Source organism: Monodon monoceros, unplaced genomic scaffold, assembly GCF_005190385.1.
Source record: "Monodon monoceros isolate NGI ecotype Baffin Bay Population unplaced genomic scaffold, NGI_Narwhal_1 Super_Scaffold_19, whole genome shotgun sequence".
In the NCBI taxonomy this organism is placed as follows: domain Eukaryota; kingdom Metazoa; phylum Chordata; class Mammalia; order Artiodactyla; family Monodontidae; genus Monodon; species Monodon monoceros.
In genome coordinates this window covers 82,614,046-82,636,790 of record NW_021703775.1, presented here as the reverse complement: position 1 = coordinate 82,636,790, position 22,745 = coordinate 82,614,046, and positions in this window count along the sequence as shown.

Here is a 22,745-nt window from a genome sequence, read left to right as displayed (position 1 = left end):
CAGATTTTAAAGCAAAAGTATCATTAAGGATAAAGAGGGTTACAACATAATAATAAAAGAAATTTCACTGGGGAACTTTCTTCCCTAATTTTTTTGTTTTGTTTTGTTTTGTTTTGTCTTTGTCAAGGAGAGAGCTATTGTTACCCTTACACATGATTTTTTTCCCCAAAACCTTATGTATTCCATGACATCTTCCAATATCCTAAAGGCCTTGGAACTCAAAAGCCAGTTTATATTCCCTGGAAACAGAGTCTGAGATGCAAAACTGTACCAAGGAGATTTACTGGGGAGTGTTCTCAGAAGACACGTCACCAAGGAAGGGAGGAAGGTAGAATTGGGCGTGGGAAGGTGGCTCTCAACAAGGCTGCCCCTGAGACCCCAGCCTCCTGCAGGGGGCTCTGGAGCTGAAGACTGCCCCTCAGGTCCATCCCATGCTGAGGCATGGGGACCGGGCCTTTGTGCCCACATATCAGCCAGCAATTGAACATGTGCCCTTCTCAGCGTTCCTGGCCTCTGCTGTTAGCAGATTCGACATCAGCAGCATTTAGATCACCCTGGTGAGTGGAAATCCTACCAATGGGCTCATGTGCAGCCTCCACCTCTGGTCGTGGCATCAATTGTAACTGCATTGGGGGGCGGGGGGATGTTAATGACAGGCTGGCTGATGTCAACAGGCCCAGTCATTCTAGTTCGTTCTTCACTACCTCTACCGTGATCGACAGGGAACGCACTTTGCTGGGCATTGCCTTGTGATCCATCAATCTTCACACTCTGGGTTCACTCCTAGATGTCCATCCACAGGTCTCTTACCCAGACCCACTTGTCTCCCATATGCCAATCTTTCTCTTTCCAGAACATTCACCCTTGTCCATGAGCTTGGCCATAAGTGTCACATGGCATCTATTCTTATCTCAGGCCACTTCCCTTTCCCTACAAAGTGGATGACCAGACGACCCACCCAGTTACGTGTCCCCTGGGGGATTTCCCCTCAATGCTGTCTTGCAAGGCCATCCGTGAGTGGTGTCATCCACTCCTTCTGTCAGCCCGTGGCGGATTGGATTACATGGGGTCCAGCCAACTGTTCATGCAACTTCCTCATTCTCTCTGACCCCACTCAAGCCAGAGATGCCCCAGTCCTGGATCTTTCACTTCCCCTTATGATGAGTCCTTGCAATCCCATAAGGCAATGTGTCTGACAGAGACCAGCCTGGCCATGTGGTCCCTTGTCATCCCGTGGAGCGGTGCTCCAAATCTACCAGGGCCAAGAAGTGGGCCAGGAGCCACACTTCAGTGACGTATACTTCTCCTCTGGTGAGGACACGGCCTTTCTCCAGAATGCCAGGAGTTACCGTGTGACTCTCCCAGGCTTGCCATAAACTCTGCGTGGTGTCCTTCCCCATCACACATCTCTCTAGAGAGTTACCATGCTATACCACGTCTACCCAAGGGTTGCCCAGGTCATACGGCACAAACGGCACAACCGCTTGCACCACCACACTACCTGCTGCAGACTCTTTTCCTCTCTGGGTCCTGCTCAGAGATGACAGCCTTCCATGTCACCCAGAAAATGGGTTGAAGCAGTATTCACAGGGACAGAATATGCTGCCTCTAGAACCCAAGATGCCTGCTAAGGGTTGCGTTTCTTTCTAGTGGTGGAAGGTATGAAATGCAATCATTCCTTATTTGGAGGGACGATCCCAGCCAGCCCAAGTCTCTGGATTCCTAAAAATGTCACTGAGATGGCAGGCCTCTGAGTCTTCATAGGGCTTACCACACAGCCTTTGATATTGTTGTGTCTTACTAAGGCCTTCAACCGGCTGTGGATGAAAAATGTCACCTGCCGTATCAGTAAACTAAGGATGTTGCAGCCAGCAAGTGAGCAGCCACTGCAGCTGCCCCCAGCTGTGCACCCTGAGGGGTCTCAGGATGGAGAAAAGCAGGATACTGGCCCCCGATAGCTGAAGTGTACGTCAAAGGAATGATTTCAGTGAGCCCAGACTCTTGCATCTTCCCATACATAGAAAAGCGCTAAATTCCTTAACTTGAGATGTCTGGTTTTCTTTAATGAACAGCAATCTTTTGATGTTCTGACTACCTGGTCTTTGTTGCAAAAACCCCTATATAGCCTGGCCCCTCCCTTACCTCTTTGGAGCGGTCCCTCAGAGCTCTCTGAGAGGCTTCCTCCCGGGCTTGAGTCCTCAGAAAGCCCACCAGATAAAACAATTCTCAGCTTTTAGGTTGTTGGTGTTTTTTTCAGTTGACACTTCTTATCACTCCTTGCTCATCTAGTCCAAGTCGAGTGACACATGGATGTAGTGGATGAACGTGACATTCTTTGGAATGTCCAGAGAGTCCAGGTGACTTCAGACTAAATGGCAAAGAGTGGGAGGGTCAACACTGACCTGTAGCAGGACTGTAAAAGTATTCTTTGTCTGTTTTAGGTAAATCTGAACTGCTTCTGACCCTCTCCTTTCCTCGGAGATGGAAGAGAACACATTCCCCAAATCAACACTTCCTTCCCCAGGCCAGAGACTGTGTGGATCTTTTTTAGCCAAAAATGCCACATCTGGCAGCGCAGCTGCAAGAGAGCTGCTACTTGATTCCCTTTGTGGAGGTCCTCTGTCCTCCGCCGAGGTTCATCTGGTTTCTGTGGGGTCAGATGGTGAATTGAATGAGGGCTCTGACAAGGACTACAACCCCGCATTCTCCATCTCTCAGGATTCTGCATCCTGTCCCAACATGAGATGTGATCCTGTTTATGGTCTATCATCTTGTGGGGGAAAGGGTCTGCCCCGCTACCATATTTCTTTCCTCCAGGTAAAGGAACCAGTGCATAGATTCTGTCAAAGACCAAGTGCCTCTGTTTCCAGTTGTACTTGTGCTCCAGGCAAATGACAACAAGTGCCTCCATGGACCCAGGGGCCTCACTGTGAGCTGGACCTGAGCGAGGATTCCATTTACTACCTGACTCCCTGGTCTGCACTCTAACAGGAGTGCCATGGTGACACTTTGGGTCCCATGTAAGTTCAGTAATCCTTGGAAAGCTGAGGTACTGCTCTCTCCCCAATGCATCTTTGTCTAGCAAAGGAGCTGCATCCCGCTGGGGAAGAACTGAGGAAAGTACTGCTGGATATGCTTGCTGTACTGTTTTTGGGTCCTTCCTGGGAGGAGCTCTACTCCTCCTTCAGTCCATGGGCTCTGAATCTTAGAGTTAACTCAAGTCAAGAAACAAGGCAAGAGGTCCTGACTGTTGTCAGAGGTGGCTTTGTTCATCCTCTTGATTGTTCGTACTTGCTTTCCTTTAATTGTATAAATCAAGCGTTACCCTCGTTGGCTGTCCATCCTGGTCCCTTCTAGGAGCGTTAGCTCTCTTCAGGGCAGGGTACCGCCTGGGGTCCACTGATCCTGCCTCTTACTGTGGTCGTCGTCTCCTCCGTGCTTCTGCTGGGGAGCACACTACCTGGCCTTTATCATCTCAGGGTCCTATCATCCCCATTGCTCCCAAGAACCAGCTCTGTAATTTTATCATCTGTCATCAGCTTGACCCACAGAGTGTAGCCATGCCTGAGCTTCTTGGTGATGCTGGGGCCACTCCCTCTAGCGCATGGCTTTGGGCACAGGAAGCCCTCCAGGCTTTCTTGGGAGCACATCCACTCCAGCATGTCCATTTCTCTGAGCCACTGTGTCCATTCCTCCACTGTCTTGCTGAGTGTGGACCCTTGCTTCCTCCAGGCTTTCAAGTGTTAGCATTGTCTCCAGGGATCCTGGCCAAAATGTGAAATCCTGAACCAAAGTAGAGTGCCCCCCATCACTAAAGTCTCCCTTATTCAACTCTAGAGTCTATACCCTTTGTCCTGATCCCATGAATATTCCCCTGGGTCCTTCTGGAACATATTAGCTTGATCCTGCAGCTTCTTTGCCACGGAGACTTTATTTTCCATTTCTGGCCCAGCTCAGCCCCAGTCAGGCTGTGCTGAGATCTGGCCCTCGTCATTCATCTTGTTGCCAGGGAGGAAGATGGAGCTAGAGCTTAAAGGGGCAACCATTGTCTTATAAGAGCCTGCCTTGTTTGAGGCCTCTGCGGGATCGTTAAGAAAGAAGAACCAACAGCCTTCTGCAAAAGTGGAGGGGACCACTTCTGTAGGCTCAGGGGATCCAGGGGAACAAGGATCTCAGCTGTGCAGGTAACCCACCCCAAGTACTGGGGTCCTACCTCTTCTCTATAGGACCCTGGCCTTGGAGGCCCGAGAACTTAACCTTCTCCAAAACTCTGTCATTCTTAGGATTAAGACCGGCCCTCCTTCCAGATGCAGAACATTGGGATTTGCTTAGATGCTGCCAAGGAGGTACTTTGCCCTAAACAGGTGATGAGTCACCCCGAGCCTGTCACTTTCCAACAAATCGGCCGCAGCCACCCCATCCCACAGACCTTCTAGTCACTGTTTCCCTAATGCTTCTCCAGCGCCAACCACGTTCCACTCACCCCCACTGACAGGATCCACACTGTCAGCGCCTGTGGGCTCCAGCTCCAATTTTCCACTTAGAGGCCACTTCTGACAACACTTCCCAGGTCGACTGCCTTGAGGTTCCCTGGAAACAGATCTGAGATGGAAAACTGCAGGCAGAAGGTTTACCACAGTGTTTTTGGGGGATCCATCTGTAAAGAAAGAAGAAAGACAGGATTTTGTAGTAGGAGAAGATGACTCAAAATGAGGCTGCAAAGGAGGCCACCTCCAGCCAAGCCTCGGGGGGGCCTGGGGCTGAAATGGCCTATCAGAGTTGGCTCAGAATGTGTGCAGGGGACCGAGCCTTTGTATTCCTGCCCGTCACAGGTCATAGGTAGCCCTGCATGGGCAGTTCCAAAGCCCAAGGTGATGTCCAGTGAGCCGCTCAGTCGTGAGCCATCATTCCCAGCAAGGGAGGTGGGTGCTCCACCCTGGAGACCCCCCAGTGCCACTTCAGCCAAAGTGGGCCTGCTTTCTGTTCTCTTCTCCCTGCTCTCACCCCCGACCTAAGATAAGGAGCAGAGAAAGGTCCTATCTGACGGGGAGGGACAGCAAAGGGAACACAGAAATCCGGGGTGAAAGAGGAAACCACAATTCACGTTTCAAAACACTATCCCACCGGACCAACTGCACAGTTTGCTAAGAATTGCCCATCCCCCTCTGTGCACTCCTAGGAAATGGTTCACTCTTTTGTACACACTCTCTTTCCCATCACCCTGAAGTGTCTCAAGGGCTATGATGGTCCTGCACATCTCAGGACCCTCCGTGCTTCACACGGCAATGCCAAATAAGTGTTGAATGAATAAATGAAATCATCAAGCAAGTCATTCAGATTCCTCCAGATTCCTTACTGTGGGTCACAGGGTCAGTTTTATGGTCTGTTTTGTGGTTCTGTGTCCAAGGAAAATGGCCCCAGTACCATACAGTACACCTATTTGAGGTGAAGATCTAAAAAGACCATGCTATTTTCTAAAACAAGAGCAGGAGAGATATGGCAAACATGATACAAGGGAATAAGATTGAAGATGAAAACACAGCCACATGTGCTCAGTGCAGCAAGTCAGCAGCTACCCCCAAGCCTGGGCAGTGTGGGTAGGTGGGAAGAACCCTGGCTGGGAAACAGCAGGCTCTGCTGTGGAGCCACAGAGTGAAGACCCAGGAACTGGCCTCACTGGAGGCAGTTACTCCACCCTCTGAGGCTCAGTTCCGTATCTGCAAAGCAGGATCATGAAAGTGATACGCTCTGTCCCTCAGGGTCCTCAGGCGGGTCAAATGAGAGATGTGTGTATGCTGTCAGCTGAACACACAGCTGCCGCCCACAGGACAGCTGCTAACACCTACTCCCCTGCTGGGGCAGAGAGTTCCCTTGCAGGGCTGCTGCTCAGAAGCGTTCTCCAAGGGAGGGAAGCTGGGAACAGGGACCTGAGGACCCATCACACGCCAGTGAGAGCAGCAGTTGTGCTTCGCTCCTGGCCCCACTGATTTCTGGCTGGGGAACCTTTTATCTGAACTCCTTACAGCTGCTTGCCTCGTGAATCTGTTATAAGGACCAAACTATACAATGTGTAGAGAGCATTGAGAAATCATCTGTTATTACAGAACAACAGAAACTCTGAATTCATTTTAATGTTCTGAGATCCTTCCAAAAAATACTAGCTGTTAATCAATAGGTCACTATTTTTTATTATTACATATTTTTTCTTTTTTTTCTCCAACGTGTAAGCATGTCATTTTCTGTGACACACTTAAACTAAAAGGTCATGTTCTCTATCATTAGCTACCAAAAAGCCTTGATTTTTGCTGGTATTTGATTTTGCTTTACGGGAAAAAATTCTAAATACTGTAGATGGCAGTAACTCTGGGCTGAAATCACCTGCCCACCCCTCACCCTGTTTGTGTGCACCCTCCCTGGCCAGCCAGGCCCTGGGCTAAAAAGTGAGGCTTCTCCAGGGCAGCCTGGGCACGAGTGTGCCCAACCTAGAGGCCTCAAGCCAGGGCTGAGGGGTGAGAACAGTGATACCCCTGCAACCCTGACAATGAAGCCCACGTTGTGAGATGCGTCCTTCCTGGAGACCCAGCCTCCCTGCAAGGCTGGGCACCTCCCATCGCCACTCACCCCTCTGCCTTACTGTTGTCACCAAAGTAGGATAAGTTCTACCAGGCAGCCCTGACCTTCCTTTGCACTGAACAGCCCCTAGGGCTTGTGCAAAAACAGCCCAAACAATGGGCACAGTCCCCGCTGAGTCAACAGAGGTCAGACCCACCCAAAGGGCCACTTCATCTGACCCATCAAGAAACCAGTTCAAGCCCTCTTTCTTATGGTGAGTGACAGGAAACAAGAAGATGCCCAGCAGTTCTGAGGTTAACAGGGAGGGGCCTGCTGAGCCCCAATCTCTGGTTTCTGTTCCTCCCAGTGTTTGGTCTCTAAAAAATTAATAAACAGAAACCTCAATTAAATAGAGTTGGAAAACCAGAAAGGGGAGCTCTCATGCCCTGCAAAGATAGCAGAGCCCAACAGGAAGAAGAAAGACTCCTCTTCTTTCCTGGCAAGGGCTCAGCCAATGAAAAGCCTTTGTTTACAGCCCTCCCTACTTCCTTTCCCCTCTATAAAAGGGTTTTCCTTCTCTTGCTGTGTGGGGACTTGCACAGGGCTCACCATGGTTGCAGACCCTGAATTGCAAAACTCTACTGATCTGAATAAACCCATTTTTGCTGTAGAAATATCTGGCATTCAATTTGCTTAAGGTCAATATTTTGGTGGCCCATAAAGGGATCCAGAAAAGACCCCCAACAATTCTGGAGCTAGTGAGCAAACAAGTGCTCTACTCACTTTGAAGCCACTATTGGTCACTGCTTTTCTCACCAACCCTGAGTTTTGAAGGTATGACTTTCTCCTGGACTCACACTTATGACCTCTTTATGTTTTGAAGCCCTCCAGGCTTTATTCAGGATCTATTTTAAGGTTTCATCCTTTCTGGTTAAGGCTTTGTTCCGTATGTGAGTACTTGTTTGGTACTTTTGTCTGATTTGAAATCAGATGGTTTCAAATGGAATGGGCTAGCCTTCAGCACATTCCTTCAGGAACACAGGCTGTTTCATTGGAACTGTGCTGGTTCATCCTTCAGCCCATTCCTTTGGAACAGAGGCTGTTATATGGGAATGGTGCTGAAAAGCCTTTGCCCTGGCTTCTCTGAGACCAAACTGTCCCCTTAGAACCGGCTGGTATTAGGCCTGCAGGCTGTTTGAGCTGCAAGAAGCTTAAGCTGTAAGCTACTTGAGCTTTTTAGGTTGTTCAAAAATTATTCTTTTACTCCAGGGAAAAACTTCTGAGAAATGGGATCCCAGATATCTAAATACTTTGAGGATGCCCACCCTAAAGAGATGCCAGCTAATTTTTTGTTTAAAAGCCATAGCCCTTCCCCATGTGCATTTCTAACTAAATGGACCAATCTAACCAAAGGCAACTTAGAATATCAATGGCCTGTATGGGGAACTTTTGAAATCCTCAAACTTACTTTTCTTAATACTGAATTGGACTACCATAGTTCAAAAATTTCCAAAACTGAATGGAACACCTATTATTTCAATTGGTATTTTGAGGCTTCCAAACATCAGGAACGTAAAATTGTTTCTCTGCAAAATTTTAAGAATAACTGAGGCAAACAGACAATTAAGGAAAGATAAAATGGCTTCCAAATCTTTATGCTCCTCCTACTTGGCTTTTTTATCCCAAGATCCACCTCTTCCTCTTTTCCTTCTATGCTGTGTACCCCTCCTCCATACCTGCAGTTCCACCGTATTAATTCTCTTACCAAATTTTACTTTTTCCCTGAAACTCTCCCCACTCCCTTTTCCTTTGAACTTATCAGAAACTGTGCCTTTAAAATCAAGTGTTCTGAGGATACAGAAGCTAAACCCTTAATTTCTTACATGCACTGGACTAAAGCTGAACTGTGAGCCATAGTCAAAGATATTCCCAAAGTAACTAAAGATTCTCACAGATTTGCTGAGGAATTGAATGTAGTCATTCAAACTTATCAGCCTGGTTTCTCTGATTTATATCGGCTAGTTCATATGTTTTTCAGTGAAGGCTAGGCTCAGCATTGGATGAAAACCACTAATTAGGGAAATCCTGAAAGGTCTCTAGAATGACAATGGGGAGACTAGCCCACTAATTATATGATCAGGCTCAGGCAATCACTAGGCAACTTCATCAGGCAATTCCTAGGGTTTTTTCAAAGCCTGTTGATTGAAACAGAATTCAATCTTGCACACAAAAATCTGTTGAATCTGTTCATGAATCTTACAATCAACTTCAGATTATTTGTAAAGAAAATTCTGGTCTTCCTTCAGATGTTAGTTCCACCTAGGTAGCTTTTAATTCTATGTTTATTAACGGGCTGAACTGAGACCTTTCCCTTCTTGTAAAAAGGACCAGGATGGAATGGGAAACTATGTCCACTCCAGATTTAGTTAATCTGGCAGACCAGCTCTCTCATACTCTAGATGAGTCGCCTAAAGCCACTAAAATTCTCAGTCTTTGACTCCAGCAAGTGAAGACCCTAAACAAAACCAAAAGCCTTCTATTTTCAGCCATTATTGCAAAGATCCAGGACAACAGAAGTGAAATTGTTAGAAATTTCAGCACATCAGTCCCTTTCAGCCTTCTAACCAGCTTCTGCACCATCCTCCCCATTCTCAGTGGTGGGCTCCGAGGAACTACAGGGGTTCTTCCCAATCCTCCCTCTCACTCGGTTTGGAGAAACATTTCTCCAGATTGTGGATGAATCTATTTGATACAAAGCCACAATCCCGGTGCTCAATCCCCTGCCTTGGGGTACTAAAAGTTCACGTTACTGTCGATCTCTAATAAACCTCAAGAGGTTCCTTTCTCTGAGCCTATTCCCTTTTGTTTAGGCCCTTTGAGAGTTAACGTACTCTTTTCTCCTTAGTTCCTCCTTCCTATATATTTATTAGGCTAAGACTTCTTAAAGAAGTATCATGCCAGAATTCCTTTCTCCTAAAATGGGGAAATAATTCTAGAAATTGATAGTAGTCATCAAAGCAGCCAATCAGGTGAATTAAGTAACCCTTTGACATCTTTTATTGGTTTCATCTCTGAGGGTAATAAGCTGATTCTGGAAACACTCATTATTTGTCCCTGTTGAATCAGCTAACACCCCCCTTATGGGCAAATCTCTGACTGATGTTGGTAAAATTCAGTGTGCATCTCCCATCAAGATTCAAGTAGATCCTCAAAACCTCTTCCCAGAATTAATCAATCTCCTTTAAGCAAAGAAACCCTTCAACGCATGAAGCCCATAATAGAAGATTACCAAACTCAAGGCCTCATTATCCCTTGGACTGGCCCCTGTAATACCTAACAGCCAAGGTTGGAGATTTTACCAGAACTTCTGGGTAATAAACAACAGTGTTAAACCTGGACAGCCTGTTGTTTCTAACCCTCATACATTACTAACATCCATTCTCACTGGAAGCAGATTCTTTACTGTAATTGATTTATGCAGTGCATTTTTTCAATGATGTATTTCAGTGATGAAACTAGCCAATATCTATTTTGCTTTCACTTGGGAAGAAAAGCAATTCACCTGGACAGTAATGCCTCAGGGTTTTACTGAGAGTCCTTATTTCTCACAAATCCTGAAGGCTTATCTAGATGATATAAAGTTCCCTAGGGGCTCTACATTGTTGCAATATGTGGATGATTTGCTTCTTTGCTCTCCTTCTCAAGCCTCCTCACAGGAAGACAGCATCCACTTCCTAAAACTTTTAGCCTTAAAGGGACATAAAGTCACCAAAGAAAAATTGCACTTTTCCCAAACCCAGGTTCAATACTTAGGGCATCTGATATCAGAACAAGAGCTACCCCTAGATCCAGATGGCTTCCTAGTGTCCTAAGTCTCCCAAAATCCAAAACTAAACACCAGCTACAAGGTTTTCTTGAGCTATTTGGTTATTACTGAAACTGATTTCCAAATCTCTCTCTTCCAACCAACCTCTGTATGTTTTACTAAACAACAGCCCTGACTTAATTTTATAGGAAGAACCAGAGGACATAACCTTTAAGGCCTTAAATGGGAGTTTGATGAGCCCACCTGCCATTGGACATCCCAATTGTCAGATTCCCCTTTTCCTTTTTCTATATGAAAAGGAAGAGAATGCCCTTGGGGTACTCACCCCAATACACATGGACTACCATTGGCCATTATAGCCAACAAATGGACCCTGAAGCATGGGGACATTCCCTTTGCCTGAGAGCCATTATAGCCACTGCCCTTTTGGTTAAGGTCACTGAGAAACTAGTTGTGGGGTCCCCTTTAACCATTTTTGTACCTCATGTCATAGAGGCCCTCCTGAATTCTTATCACAATCAACATTTCTCAGTCAGCCACCTCACCTCCTATGAAGTCCTTTTGTTAATTGCTGCTCACATAACACCTTTACATTATAATAACCTTAACCCTGATATTTTCTCCCCTCTGTTATCAACAAAATCCTTCGGACTATCTAACACTGATGGACATTTTAAACTGCCTACTGAACCATTCAAGGTCTGGCAATTGTATGGGTTTCATACAGCTTCTCCATCTTGTGAATATAAATATGTTTTAGTCATGGTCTGTATGTTTTCACACTGGACTAAAGCCCTTGCTTGCAGGCAAGCTACTGACTCTTTTGTCTGTAAAGTCCTTTTAGAAAAGATTAACCCTATCTCAGGAACTCCTCTCAAACTTTATAGTGAACAAGGACTCCATTTTACTGGCCAAGTGCTTCAACAAGTCTGCACTGTTTGGCCAGTTTTACAACACTTTCACTGTACTTACCATGCTCAGTCCTCTGGTTTAGTCAAACACACTAACAACATTATTAAGACTCAATTGGCAAAATTTGTAGAGGCCCTCAAAATATCTTGGCCAAAAGCATTGCCATTTGTCCTTCTAAATCTTATATCCTCCTCCTCTTTGAATTCATAAACTCTTACCCTATGAAATAGTCATAGAACACCCAATGCACTTGGTTCCTGCCTTTATTGACCCACAACTGATAAAAGAAGAGATATTCCAATACTGCAAAGATCTAATTGCTTTTATTAAAAAGATTTGAATGTCATTTCAATAGGCTTTCAATCTGTTCACTTTTCCTCCTGGACACTACACCCAGGAAAGGTCCTTTCAGACACTGAGGGACTAAAAGCTGCTGAATTTGGAAAACCATACTCTTGATCAGTGATGCTTTCAGAGACAGGTCTTGAGCAAAAGGGGGAAATGTAAAAAAATTAATAAACAGAAACCTCCACTAAAAAAAGTTGGAAGACCAGAAGAGGGGAGCTCTCAAGACCTGCAATGATAGTGGAGCCCAACAGGAAGAAGAAAGACTCCTCTTCTTTCCTGGCAACAACTCAGCCCATGAAAAGCCATGAACTCCATTTGCTGTTGCCCTTCCAACTTCCTTTTTTCTCTATAAAAGCATTCTCCTTCCCTTGTTGAGTGTATTCTTACACATGGCTTGCCGTAGCTGCAGACCCCATATTGCAATTCTTTGCTGATCGTTAATAAACTCATTTTTACTGGAGAAATAACTGGCAGCTTATTTATATCAGGTCAACAGGTCCCCTCCCACCCATGAGGCAGGAATCAAAGTAAATGCAAGATGCATGTGAGTGACAGAGACTGCCAAGATGTCAGGGCTGTCATGCTCGCCTCTACCTCTTCAGGGCCTGGCACACAGCACACATTGAATTCATGAAGAATTCTCCCCTTTCTGCCAAACCACTGTTGACTCTTCCCAGAGAGAAGCCCTCATGGGTAAGTCAGAGAATTGCATCCAAGGAGTAATGAAGGACAAACAGAAGCAATCAACCACAGACATTTGGGTGGTTGAGTCTAAATCAAGATATTTATTAAAATATCATTTGTGTTGTTAAGAGTCAAAGGAAGGGAAAGAAAAACCTCACCTGTGCTGAGCCATGAGCCCTGGGTGCCTTGGATTAGGAGGTGCTCAGGAACTGTTTGTTCAATGAATAGAAGGATGAATGAAAGTAAGCAAGGAGTCAGTGAACCTGTCACAACAAAATCGGAATCGAGTTGACTGTGAACCAAAAAAGGAAAAGAAGTAAAAGGGATCCCAAACTGTTATTTTGTTTAGAAATAAAATGCAAATTATTGTAAAGAATAATGGTGTAATTGCTATAAAGCAATTTATAGATTGCTATAAAAGGCCTCTGGTCCAAGAGCTCAACTTCCTGCTGAAAGGGGATTCCAGAAGAGCAGGTGGTCAATGGAGGAGATAAAGAACCTGTAGGTCAAACCCTGTCCTGCCTGGGATGGACTCACCTGCCCAGGGCATGTCATATCTCAGGAATCTAGGCTTAGTGTAGATCGACTCAAGTTTCTGCCCAGTGCAAATGAAAGCCCTTGACATCCTGCTCCATGAGATAGGTAACTCAGAGAAGTTTGAGTATGCTCTAGGGGAAAGCAAAGCAGACAGGTAGGCAAGGGAATCTTATAGAGCATGATCTTTACAAACTCTTGATTGTAAGTTCCAGCTTGGCCACTCACTAATTATGCCGTTTGAACAAGCTTCTTAACCTCTCAGAACCTCAGTTTCCTCACCTGTAAAATGACAATGATAACGGTGCTATCTTCCTCACAGTATTGTTGTAAAGATTAAATAGGACAGTTCTTGTAAAGTGCTTAGCACATTGGCCTCCATGCTGCCCGTTACTTTTATTATTGTGTACGTTTTGCAGGTTTTTTGCAGCATTGCAATACTGAGGAGATGATTAACGTGTACGTCGGGAGCTCACTTTGGGATGTCACCTAACACAGCCAAATGGTACGAAACAACACCACACAAGAGCAAGACCCCTGGCTGGGGTTTTCATCTCCAACCTGCCACTGAGCCAGTCGCTTCTCTGGGGGTCTCAGTTTCCTCAGCTGGTAAAATACAAGCTTCTTGCTTCTTGTTCTCTGAACTGTCTTCCCATCTAACAGTTCCTGAGGCTGTGCTTTCATAAAACACAGTGTATGATGGAGCTGGCTTGTCCATGCATGAAGTTAGTCTCCCTGAGACCAACCTCAGCCTTTCCAAGCCACTCATGGCATCCTCCCCATGTGGAAGCCACCCTTAGAGAGTGTTTATATCCCTTGCTGTGATTACAGTTGATGAGTAAGTTTCCGATGTGCTTGAATTTCACCAGGCTTACAGCTCACAACAAAAAGCAAAGTCGAGTCCACACTCTCATCTGTAAGGGCACCCATCCAGACTTAAGAAGGCATCCCCTAAACATATTCCTTCTTTAAAAACCTCTCAGAAGACAAGTGTTAAACAAAAGCAAACCTTGAGATTTTTCCCTTGATTCCCTATTATAGGCATTTGCTGTTTGCTCTGCAATTGCATTAGCACATGTATACACACGTGTGTGCAAGGGCACACACACATACACGGTGGAGTACTGCCTGAGGTTTGACAATTCTTAATGGCCAAGAAAAACAGCACTGGCTATTTGCATGGGTGGGTGGTTTAACATTGTGAACAAGATTTTCTGGACAGGACTGTGTGATAAGATACCCACCAGGTGCCAGAGTAAATTACCAAAAAACGTAAATGAGGAAAATGATCCATTTAACATACATCTACCATCCTAACTCCCTAGGAACACAGATTACTAAGTCTTAGAAGAACCACAGACGGTTGCTCAGACTTACAAGCTAAAAGAAAATCAAAGTTCTGCTGCTGGATTCTCATGCTATTTTGTCACTATCTTGTTGCATTGGCCTGGGAAAAATAATCATATCTTTCTGGGACTCAGTTTCCCCAACTGTGAAATCAGAGTTTACATTAAATGGCATCTCAGATCCTTTCTAGTTTCAAAATGATGGGAAATCACTCTAAAACCCCTTTTAAAAATCGCTTTTTAACCCCTTGGGACCATGGGTCACTCTAAGTATCTGATGAAAACATGGGTCTTCTCTTTAGAAATCATAAACACACAGTTTATGGATAGAGTGTGAGAGAGGATTCAGAGAACCCCTGGAGCCAATTGTGGAGAATGGGCTTAAAACTTCTGGCTTTAGGAAGAGATCTCTAAAGACTATGTCTCTGAAAAAGAAGCAAAAGATACAGCAGCTGGAGAAGTATGGCAATCTGAAAGTTTAGTTTAGAAATAAATATAGCTATCTCATTCTGAGTTTTCAAAAACTGAGCCACAATTCTGTATAATACATCAAAAAATTAAAAGATGCAAGATATTAAAGCAAGATTCATTATTGTGATAAGCTATGAAAGCTGTATCTGAGGCCAACTGGAAGTGTGTCAGATTCTGATAGATCAGGTATTATGCAAATGTCCGAGGCTGCAGTTAATGAGTTGCATGTTTTCCCCAGATGTTCCACCCATGTTCCAAAGCTGGAGGGAAGCTGGCTAAGGACCAAATCAAATTTTTATATTTCTGTAAGATAGTGCCAGGCACTCAGAGTTCATCAGCCCCATATTGGACGCATCAAGGCACCACATCATGGTTGGATAACCCTACATTCAATCCATTTTACTGCAGACAGAACAAATAAACTAAGAATCAGAGCACTCAGTGACTCATGTCAGAGGTACAAATTGAAAGTCAGTGCTTGTCCCACATATAATCTAGCTGGAGAAAAGTTTATAGGGGAGAATTCTCCATGTTGAATGCAGCTGCTCTTTCCTGAAAGGACAGCTCCGAGTGTGTGTGTGTGTGTGTGTGTGTGTGTGTGTGTGTGTGTGTGTGTGAGAGAGAGAGAGAGAGTGTGTTGTGAGTGTGTGTGTGAAGGGTGTGTGTGTGCATGCTCACAACTTAAAACAAAACCACCCATTCCAGGAAAACAGAAAAGAAGAAGAAAAAGGAATCCAAAACTTCTATTTCATTTAGAAATAAGTGCAAGAATAATTGTCAAAATTGTAGTTGAAGTAGTGATTTTGAGAGTTGTTTCCAAGTATATTTCCAGAGACACAGTTTACCAGAAATTACCGCCATTTCTTCAGCCATCTCTCAGTTTGGACTATTTGTCCTGTTCAAATACTATTTTTCAAAGGAAAATTTTGGTGTTTGGAGCTCCTTGTTCCTCTCTATTTAGCGATGATGTCATTCGGCATTGAAGGTGAGGTTACCATACAGGAGTTTGTCCTCTACTAGACTGTAATATACTTAAGGATCAAGATTCTGCATTCTTCATTGGTGTCTCCCCAGGACTCCTGTCCAGTGCTTGTCACATAGGTGATCATAGCTGTTTGATCAATTGAATTAAGTTATTGCCTGTGAATGCTCTGTGGTAGCAAGAACACTCACCAGCTGCTTTAACTCAGGAACTTCCGTGACCTTCCCTGACCTCAGTTTCCTTATCTATAAAATCAAGAGTTTGTACCAAATGTGAAGTGCAAGACCCATTTGGCTTTATGCTTCTCTGTGAGCTTGTTACCAAGAACCCAGCCTCAGAAGGAACTCTCCCTGAGACCACCCATTCTAAATGTTTCTTTTCATCAAAAGGGATGTAAAGAAAAGGCAATTTTTCAGGGTACAGGTATAGCTATATACCTATATACTAGGATATAGTTCTGCATGCTAGCTGAGGGCTTTGCTGTTTTTGAATGGCTTCTGATTTATGTGGAACCGAGACCCATTCAGGAGACCCACTGCATTCTAAAGCCTTGGAAAACTGTTCTATCCGAGGACTGCACTTTAAAGCTGCTCTGAAGGGCACTTTGCCTCCGGAAGAACCGGCGATTATTGAAGTCCACGGGGTAATGAAATGACTTCTGCAAGGAGCAGTGCTCTGAGCAAATTACAGTAATTGGACCGTGGATTCCGAGGCACAAAGGCAGAGATTTACAGACCTACTTTCCCAAGCCCACTTGAAAGTTGCTGACAAAGGAAAGAAAGGTAGAAAGAAGAGAAAGAAGGGAAGAGGGTCAGGTGGTTGAACTCAGGAGCTCTGGTCTTCCCCCTGGTCCAAGTGTCACCCAGAAGCCAGAACAAGAAGATTTGGCAGAAAACTAGCGCAGAGAGAGGAGACATCATCTGTCCTGAAAAGATCGCTGGCCGTGGATCCCCGGGAGCCATCTGCTGCCAACCCCGGGCTCTGGCTCTCCCAGCCTCCCTCCTCCTGGGCATCTTCCCTGGACCCCTCCTGCACCCCTCATACAGCCTGCCTTCCCGTCCACCAGGCCCTGCTCTCCTGAGTGCCTTGTCATGTCTCCCCCTTGTAGCTCTCACTTCATTGCAAAAGGATTACCTGTGTATATTCCCACCTCCTTCGTTGGAGTGAGGTTCTATGAGGCAGGTGTGTACCTAAGTGGCCTCTGTACTCTCAGGACTTAGCTCAGTGCCTCACACAGAGGTGGCACATGATAAAGGTTGAATGAAAGACTAATTGAATGAATGAGCAAATCTGACAAGGAAGGGAAGACTCAAGAATGCATTCATTCAATGAATATTTACTGAGGGCCAGCTCTGTTGCTGGACCAAAGGACAATGGGATGCACAGGGTGCGGTGGCAGGAGACAGGGACATTTCCAGGCTTGGCCCCCATTGAGAGGCTTGCCACCACCCCAAGCACTCACTGCTTGCCCTGCAAGCACTGCAATCGTTGCCCTCCTTCCTGAACCTCTCAGCATTCAAGGGAGCCCAGCAAGTGCCAATGCGGTCACCTCTGAGCTTGGGAGATGCTTAGGAAGGTCTTAACATGGAAATGACACTCTTCCCCAGGGAAAAGGGCTAGAAGCTGAGGAGACTGGCTGCCTTGGAATAGGTGGGTAGCTGAGATCAGTGTAGGGCCAGGTCACCAAGGTGGCCAAAGAGCTGTGATCCCAAGGGCACAATACACAGAAGGAACAGGACAGTGAAAAAGAGGCCAAACAATGGCCAGAGCAATAGAGGGAAATAGCTGCATGAACCTGGGAGGGGAGAGGTCCAGCCACAGCTCGGGACTGAAATCCCCAGCCAGGGCCGAGGACATGCATGCCTGATTCGTTTTGTCTTTTCCCAGCCTCCTGGGATTAGCTACTGTTCTGAGGTCAGGCTTATGAAAATACAGTTAGGAGTTTGGGAATAACAGATACACACTACTGTATGTAAAAGAGATAAACAAGAACCTACTGTATAGCACAAGGAACTGTATTCACTATGTTATTATCTGTAATAACCTGTAATGGAAAGGAATCTAAAAAAGAAGAGAGATATAGATAAATAGATAGATAACGTGTGTGTGTGTGTGTGTGTGTGTGTGTGTGTGTGTGTGTGTACAACTGAGTCACTCTGCTGTACACCTGAAACTAACACAACATTGTAACTCAACTATACTTCAATTAAAAAAAGAAAGGAAGGGCTTCCCTGGTGGCGCAGTGGCTGAGAGTCCGCCTGCCGATGCAGGGGACACGGGTTCGTGCCCCGGTCCGGGAAGATCCCACATGCCGCGGAGCAGCTGGGCCCGTGAGCCATGGCCGCTGAGCCTGCGCATCCGGAGCCTGTGCTCCGCAACGGGAGAGGCCACAATGGTGAGAGGCCCGCGTACCGAAAAAAAAAAAAAAAAAGAAAGAAAGGAAAATGCAATGGGATTGTGTCCGCAGTTAGGTGCTCAGAACCCTGACACCTGACAGCCCCACACCACCCTAACATTCGGCACACGTGGTCTTGGGTACTAAGCATCACAAAGCCTTGCATAACATGCGTAGATTTTGAAACTGGGCTGTTTGGGTTCAAATCCTGACTGTCACATACCAGCTGCGAGACTTCAGCAAATTACACTCTCTCCCTGTACCTCAGTTTCCTCATTTGAAAAATGGGGCTAACAACAGTACCTACATAACAGAGCTGAGAATTCAATGAGCTACTATATGCAAATTGCCAGGAAGAGTCAGGTATAGTCAGCACTATGTCCGTTGTTGCCGTTATTATTATTTATACAGTAATAAAGGGCACATAACACTAAAGACATGGGAAACCTGATTTTATGGTGTTATTAGGTGGTGAGAGAGCATGCACTCATCTCGCTATGGTGGCAGCATTACCGGGGTGCACTTTTTCATATTCTAAAACCAAGCAGCAAGGGACGGGGGCATAGGGGTGTGTCTGCATGCCCGGGATGGAAATTTATAGCAAATGGGTGGCCGTTGTTTTCTATTATTAGATTATTTACCGCCGCAGGACTGATGAGTGACAGTTGATAAGAAAGGCCGCCCAGAAAGTCACACATTCTAAGCAGAAGGCGCCCAGGTCTCACCCCAGATCCACCAGTGAGACCCCTGGCGGGCCCTGGTCAGGTCCTTCACGCCTCTGAGAGGGAACTGAGACACTAATACAAGGAGTCCAAGGCCAGCAGCTGAAAGCTCTGTGGAGTCTAGATGTCTCCCCAGAGCTCCCTGGGGTGGGCAAGCCAACAGCAAGACCTCACCATGCAAACGGGGCAATGGGTCGGCATGATCTGCCCAGCTCTCCTGGGAGCTGGTGGAGTCAGGCCATGAGCTCAGCTCTCCAGACTCGGAATCTAGAAAAATTACCAAAACAAGGCTGGGGGTGTGGGTGAGCCCCAGAGAAGAGGGTGCAGTGGAACTGAGGTCCCATGACTTAGCGAACGGGCAGGGAGCTCTTTCTAACCCTCAAATCAACACTCTGAGCATCTGCCAGCAAATGGTAAACTGAGCTGACATGCGAGGCAGATGTCCGGCTCGAAGAATCTTTGATGCATGACGTCTTCCTTGGTGAGGAGGGCATGGAGGGAGGGGAGGAAGTGGCGCTTTGGTGGTTTTGTGTAATTATTTCCCAAGAGTAACAGCATGCTGTTTTCTTCAAACAAATCTGATGCCCTTGTGCGCTACTGCCCTCGATTGAGATCAGTTACAAGGAAAACTTTCCCCAAGGTGATCCGGGATTTTGGCTCTCCTTTCAAATCGTCCTGCAGAATGCCTTTGATGTGTCCTCCTAGGTCCCTGGGTACACTTTCCTCAGCTCAGCTGACTATCAAGTCGTTTTGGAAGTAGTTGCTTTCAAAAGTGACCCTTTTCAAGGAGTTTCTCAGTAGACATTTCAGCATCAAGTTGTACACGCATTTATAAAATGTCACCTCAACCATCGGTCTGCTTCTGAGGCTGCAAGCAGGGCAGGATTATCGCTGTCTCCGTGTTTTGCCCATTAGTGAGGGAGGGAGGGCTCATCCCAAAGGTAGAACAGACACAAATGCAGGAGAGGGGGAGCCACTCTTACTCACTTGCTCACAAGTCCATTATTTCATGAGTGCAGAATGAGCTCCAAGTCTGGGCTAAGTTCTGTTCTACAGGAGAATCAAGATGCTTGCAGAATGATAGGAAAGGCAGACACAAGTAACAGTTATAAGAGATGAAACCTACGAGGAAGGCATGCAGAGCACATCAGGGGGACACAGAGGAGAGAATGGCTGGAGAGGGTTCCAGATGGAGCCTGGAAGGATAAATTCTTCGAGGGTTCTTTGAGGTTCTTTACCTTAAAAGGTAATGACATATCCAGAGTGTGTTGAAAAGAAAAAAACTTGATTTATAATGTTTGCCAGAGTCCTTGGTGTAAATACTCCTACTGAATAACTGCAAATTTCAAGTCACCGAAGTGACATCACTGAACACAGAGTTGGGAATTCACACATGGCAGGTATGACACACTCTTATGTCCACCATATAGATGCAAGAGACACAGATAACTTCAAGAGGCTAGAGAACGGTAATTAGAAAATGATGAATTTGAGTATTTATTATCTTTGTTTTTACTATAAATCATTTAATGATAAATGTTTATATTTTAATTTGTAATAATGGCTGTGTTGAATAACCAGATGCCAAAATTCCTGAGAATTTAACAGCCAGCTCTCCAGAACACCCCCGGGTCATCCCTTCACGTACCTGTACAACCTGGGTTCAAGCCGCCATCCTGTCTCTGGGGGAGCTATTACATTGTCTCCCTAACCAGGCTCCCTACATCTATGTAGCTATAGTAATCTATCTAAAATGCAGGGCGATCATGTCACCCCCTGAATAAAACTCTCCGATGGTTCTCTACGGTTTCCAGCTCCCTCCATAATGTGAACTCCCTGCCTCTCCACGGGGTCCCTGCCATCCCCACCTCCTGCATGCCGTACTCGCAGCACACCCCCGGCTCCCCGTTCCCCCGCCCCTGCTGCTGGAAGCACCATCTTTGCTCCTATGGTCCTTGAGATCTCTGCTTGGACATGACTTCCTCAAGGAGACTTTCCCTTCCCCTCCAGATCTTGGAGGGTCCCCCAGTTGTGCTCCCACAGGGTCCTGGGCTTGAGCCATGGAAGCACCTCTCTACTGAGTGGTAAGGACCTGTTTTTACAGCAGGGTTAAGTGTAGTAGGGCTGGTGCAGATTGCTTGGCTGTGACTCTTGTCTCTGCCACTTTCCAGCTTTGTGTCCATGGAGCAGCCACTGCACCTTCAGGGCCTCTTTCTTTCCTGTAAAATAGGGAAATACCAGCCTCTACCTTAGAGGGTTATTATGAGCCTTGAGTGATTTTACGTGTGTGCCCTGTGTGCTTACGACAGCCCCTGGCCCACAGCAAGCACTCCCAAAGCGGTAACTAACACTGGCCCTCTTGCCTATTTTCACCCCTTTGACTGGTCATCATGAGAACTGGACGGTTTCTTTCTTCCTGCTGTTGTATCACCACATTGGGACTTGGTAGGTGCTCAGTGACTCTGCTGAAATAAATAATCCAAAGAATGAATCAAAAAGGGAAGAAAAAGCCCAGCGTTCCCTGCAGAGAGCACATCCGGTGATGTGCTTGCAGCTGGCAGGAACAGGAACATTAGTGCTGGAGAGTCACAGGAGAACTCCAGGGAGAGCCATGGTGCAGAATCTTCTTTCTGAGGCATCACTTCCATTCCACCACCTCACATTAGTCTGCTTGTGCTGCTACCCAACCACTGACTGGTCAGCATAAACAACAGACATTTATTTTCTCTCAGTTTTGAAGGTTGGAAGTGCAAGACCATGGTCTGGGCAGGTAGATTTCTGGTGAGGGCTCTCTTCCCAGCCCCTCATGGTGTCCCCACGTGACCTTGCCTAGGTGCATGCACAAACAGAGAGCTCTGGTATCTCTTCTTTTTCTTCTAAGGACACTAATCCTATTGGCTCAGGGCCCCACCCTTATGACCTCATTTAACCTTAGTTACTTACTTACAGGCCCCATTTCCAAATATAGTCACACTGGGGTTAGAGCTTTGATGTATGAATTTGAAGGGGATGCAAACATTCAGTCTATAGCATCGCTTTCCCCACCGTTCCAGACATCCCCCTACTTCCGACCCTACACACATGAAGAACAGCTCTGCTGTCCCAGCCACCATCCTCTGGTGTGCGGAGGTGAAAGGGCAGAAGCATTTCATCAGCACTCCCAGAGGGACAGCTGCTCCCTGCACCTCTGCTAATGACTGCCTATGTCCACTGCGTCTGCAGCCTGAGAATTTTTGGTTTTTTTTAACTGGGGACCTTATTAGCTGCTAACTGCTGAAAGATGAGAAATTGTGATTTGACCATTCAGGTGCTTGGCCTTTCAGCTAAAATCCCCTCTCAGGAGCCTGCCCCTGCCTCTGCATATTCAGAATTTTCCAGCCAGTTCCATTCTGTCAAGTAATTATTTACAAATTAGATTCCCAGAGAATATATGGTCAGAGAATGCTAGTGTTAACACATAAATAACAACAAATTGCTTTTCTCAGTAAAAGACCAACCATTCTCCAAATAACCAGTGTCATTAGGAAACTCAGGGACCTGCCACCTCATCCACCCACAGCTGAGAGCATTTATCATCACTTTCTCTCCCTGATAGGAGCTGGGAATATATACAGTGCAAGTCACAGCAAGCCATGATCCATGTCCTCTCCTCTTAAGTTATCATTAAACATTAGTCTTTTCCCATTATTTTCTCAATTCAAAATACTCTAGCACTCGGTAAAAAGAGGAAGCATTTATCTGTGCTTTCATGAGAGCTAAGATAACATAACTGCTTGTTCTGAAGCATCCACTCTGCAGGAATCGGTTAGGTCTTAGAAGCTAGCTTCAGGCTATCATCAGAAATCCAGTTCCCCTCCTTCCCTGTAACACAGCTTCAGTATTATTTATACCCATCTGAAAGCACAACGTTTGCCAGCCTCTCTGCAGCTAGGCGTGGTCCTCTGAGCCCCCGCCAAGGATGTGCAAGATGAAA